The sequence below is a fragment of the Hipposideros armiger genome, unplaced genomic scaffold, assembly GCF_001890085.2.
Source record: "Hipposideros armiger isolate ML-2016 unplaced genomic scaffold, ASM189008v1 scaffold_448, whole genome shotgun sequence".
NCBI lineage: Eukaryota > Metazoa > Chordata > Mammalia > Chiroptera > Hipposideridae > Hipposideros > Hipposideros armiger.
This window is the reverse complement of record NW_017731798.1, coordinates 798007-802893: the sequence shown is the minus strand read 5'-3', so window position 1 is coordinate 802893 and position 4887 is coordinate 798007.

The window sequence follows — 4887 nt, the reverse complement described above, 5'->3', positions numbered from 1 at the left end:
GACTTGAATCATAAAACTCCTAGAAGAAAACATAGGCAATAAACTTTTTGACATTAGTCTTTATAATATTGTTTTAAATATCTCTTTTTTGGCAAAGACAATAAAAACAAAAATAAACAATGGTACTAGATCAAACTAAAGAGCTTTTGCACAGTGAATAAAACCATCAAACAAAGAGGAAAACTATGGAATGAGAAAAAATATTCGCAAATGATATATCTGATAAGTGGTTAATATTCAAAATACATAAAGAACTTATACAACTCAACATCAAAAACACAACCTGATTAAAAAATGGGCAAAGGACTTGAACAGAAATTTCTCCAAGGAGGATATGCAGTGGCCAACACACACGTGAAAAGATGCTCAACATCACTAGTCATCAGGGATATGCCAATGAAAACCAGAATGAGATATTACCACACACCTCTCAGAATGGATATTATCAAAAACACACAAAAAGATACGTGTTGGCCAGGATGTGAAAAAGGAACCCTCATGCCTTGCCTGTGGGATTGTAAACTGGTGCAGCCGCTATGAAAAACAGTATGGAGATTCCTCAAAAAATTAAAAACAGGACTACCTTATGACCCAACAATTCCACTTCTGGGTGTTTATTTGATGAAATTGAAAACACTAATTCGAAAAGATAAATGCACCCTGTTGATAACTGCAGCATTATTCACAATAGCCAAGGTATGGAAGCAACCTAGGTGTCCATCAATAATAGATGAATGCATGAAAAGGAAACGGTACATATGTACCATGCAATGTTGTTCAGCCATAAAAAAAGAATGAAATCTTGCCATTTGTGACAACATGGATGGACCTAGAGGGTGCTATGCTTAGTGTTATGTCAGACAGAGAAAGACAAATACCATATGATTTCACTTATATATGGAATCTAAAACACAAAACAGAAACAAATTCATAGATACAGACAACAAATTGACGGTTGCTAAAGGGAAGAGGGTGGAGAAGTGGGCGAAAAAGATAAAGAGAATTGAGAAGTACAAACTGCGAGTTATAAAAATAGTCACGGAGATATAAAGTACAGCATAGGGAATATAGTCAGTATTGTAATAGCTATGTATATGGTGCCAAATGGGTACTAGACTTGCTGTGGTAATCATTTCATAAGGTATACAAATGTCTAATCACTATGTTGTACACTTGAAGGTAATATAATATTGTATGTCAACTATAATTTAAAATAAAATTTAAAAAGAAATAACTTGCATGCCTTCTACACAGCAGCAATTGAAAATGTTTCTTGATCCAATAAAATATTAACTGACAGGAAAAAAAAAAAGAGTGCAGGCTCTGGAGAGAGGTGGCCTAGGATCAATTCCTACCCCAACTACTTCCAAGATACGTGACCTTAGGAAAATGGCCTAACCTCTCCGTACATTAGCTGCCTCATCTGTAAAATGGGAACAACTACCAAACCTACAATAAAGGACTGACAGGGGGACTCAATGAGAGAACACAGATGAAGTTAGAACATACCTGGTACCATTAAATGTCCAATTAATAGCAGGTTTCGTTACCATGTATCCTATCCAGGGGACTTTCATCTCTCAGAATCCCCAGAGGAGACAGCAAAGAGTAGCATGTCTGATTGGTCCTATTACTTCCCATAGCAAGGGGCAGACCACATAGTGAAACAAGATTGTTCTGTCTAAACTCGGGAAATTTAAAATTTTAAAAGGTAAGCAGCTACAAATTCTGCCGACAAATTGCAGAGTTGAGTTTTTAACATAAAACCTTCCGTGCATCATGCACTCTTCCTGTGCTTGCTACCTGAAGCAGAATGCAATGCAGGTAGTGATTAGAGATGGTGAGCGGACTGGACCACCAAAGGCTAGTGTGGGTTTCTCAAGAGCTCTTTTCTTCCCCATTGACCATCACTTAGACCAAATATTCACAAGTTCTTTATTTTATTAATAGATGAAAGGCTTTTTTTTTTAGTTTAAAATCTAGTTCAGGCATGAAAAATAATTGTGTCTTTGGCATACAAGTGGGCATAACTAGTGGGTTCCTTTGGTCCCCTTACACTGAGTGTAACCAGATGTTGAAGAGGATTTTTCCTTTTTTTCCCTAGAATTAGGCTAAAGCTCCAAAGCTGAAAATGAAAGACTCTTATCTAACTAAATGCCTCCATATTCTAAAACCTCACCTAGCAAACCTCTGCAGGACCCATGAAGAAGCTGGCAGCAGAAGTCTCTTCACAGCCCGCAAGTGAATAAGCAGAAGATGATGGATTCGAGGGCTGACTTAGAAGTGAGAGATGGGTGAGAATGTCATGGACTGAAACCACCTCTCCCAGTTCAAGTAATGGTACCTCCAGAAGACAGCCAATTAGAGATTAGGAAACCGTCATTTGATTCTATTTGATGTCTACTTATGCAGTAGACTTAAGGGCTCTGCCATCTGTGAGTAACTGAACAGAGTGAAAATGAAATGGCCGAGAGGAGTCTACAGTGAGTCACCTGACAAGCAGCCCACCACTGGGAGGGACAAGGACACAACACAATTGTCACAGGACAAGTGGACCCGTTGAGGCAGCTGAGCTTGAACCATTGCAATAGGGCCCAAGAAGCCTGCCTGCCAGACACTGTAAGTGAAGCAACAAGAGACTGTGGGGTGTACACAACTGGATCAGGCATGAGGGAGTCCAGCCAGCAGATATCACGTATCTTACATGTCAGGCAATAACCCAACAAGTGGCTTCCTAAATAACTTACACATAGTCAATGATAGAGTCCACATTTAGGGGCTTACCACACAGATGAAACTAAAAAATCAAGGACCCATTACAATTGCACCTGTGGAGTGTAAAGACCTTTGCCTCCTTTCTTTAACTCTTCCTCCCCATGCTAATCCTGAAGAAGCAGAAATATAAGTGTGAAGAGCAATGGTAGAAAAGAGTAGATCTTTCTCCTTTTCTTCTAGCCTGGCCAGGGCTGGGAGAGTGTGGACTGGCTAGGCTGGATTAGAATGTTGGTGGCCAGAAAAGAAATGAGAGACTTAGCATTCAAAAGTAAAGATCAGAGAAAAAAAACCATCACGCCTTACCTGTCAGCCCATTAGGTTCAAAGTGTTCAGTAAATTGGTTACTAAAAGGAATCAAATCATTTCATTTAAAATGGTCTTCGATGATTTCCTTAGCTCAAAAAAAGAGAATTCAATGTCAGATGTCCATCCCTAGAGACTCCTTATCTGGGAAGACGCTGGAAGTTGGGCAGATCCAGTTTGTTTCTCTGGAAAAACTCCCTGCCTGGCAAGCTCAGCTATGTCCAGCCCTCAAGCTGACTCACCCTCCCAGTCTCTTCAGCAGGTACCCTCTCCTCTTTGTCACCCAACAGTGTAGGGTCCAGTCTCATCCCCAACTCTCCCTTCACTGCAGACCTTCCTTCTCCCCCAGTAAAATATTCAAACCTCATTTGTTAGTTTGCTTATGAAGTAAATATGTGGGGCGTGAAATAAAACATCTGGCAGCCACTTACCTAGAATATCAGTGACTGTGCTGAAATTATTCTCAAAAGGGAACTATATGTTTCCCTGAAGTAATGTTCCAATGTAAAATGCAAACTATCTTTGCAGAAAATTAAACTTAACCACAAGTACCTAGGCCCCAGGCTATTTAGACATGAATCAAAAACAGCAGTATCAAGGCACTTATTTGTATAAATGTTTAATCAGGAGCAATGTGCAATGTTATTTATCTGAAATTTCTTGCAAAATAAGGGAGAATAGATGGTCGAAAGCAAGACTAATGTATCTCTATTGGGCTTTTTAATCAGTGCTAACATAATTAAACATTTATATAGCACTTGGGGTTTGAGAACGTTTTATATTTCATTTTCAAAGTTGTATATTTCTCAAAAGTCTTTTGAGTAGGTGCATTACAGTTAGTATCTTCACTTTGTACATAAAGAGAATTTTATAAGCTGGAGAACAAAAGTAACTTTCCCTGGGTCACTCAAGAATTCACAAGAGCTAGAATAGCAATCCATCAATTAGTTCCACACTAAATGTTAGATACAAAAAATAGGCCTAACAGCAATCAGGCAAGATCTAAGCATTCTTTTTGTGGGCAAAAAAGGGAATTGGAAATGAACATGTGACTTTCACCTATTACCGTTATTGCACATTGCAGCAAGTATGGGCCAGAAAGAAAAATATGCTTACTTATTGACCAGTAGTTTTTTATGAAGAATAGTTTAATTGGCCAACACTATCCTGCCAAGTAAACAGAATCATCTAGTTGAACCTGAACTACACACGGCAAATTCTATGATGTGATTAGCAAATTGAAAATGTCCAGGACTTAATCAATCTGCATTCTGAAGTGGCTTAGCACGATGGGTCATTCCAGCCAGCCATTCTCAATGTGTCTATATACCTATATTGTTATTAATTTACTGTGTAGGTTAAAAGGTGGAAAAGAAAAAAAAATTACAGCGTGCCATTTCTCAGCAAAAGCAGATAATTGCTTGATTCAGTGAAAAGCCAATAAATAGGGAAGGAGAACAAATACATATTCTCACAGGTTAAATGAAAAAAACATCTGTTTCATTTGTGAAGCTCTGGAGTGTAACACGGAAGCACTTTTGGCCACAATGCTATCAATCTCTAAGAGGCTATAAACTTGTCATGCTAAGGACACTGGCAAATTCAGCTTGAATATACTTTGCTTTTCACATTAATGGCATGTAAGGACACTTATGCCTCTCATCATCACTTCGGCGCCTTGAGAAGACCAATGTTCTTGTTCTTCTCTCAGAGGACCACTACCACTTCAGTGCATGACCTGTCAAGCCTTTTGTGGTATTAATCCCTTAAATTAAACTCACTGTGAGTTAAAGATAGGAGCAAGAGCCC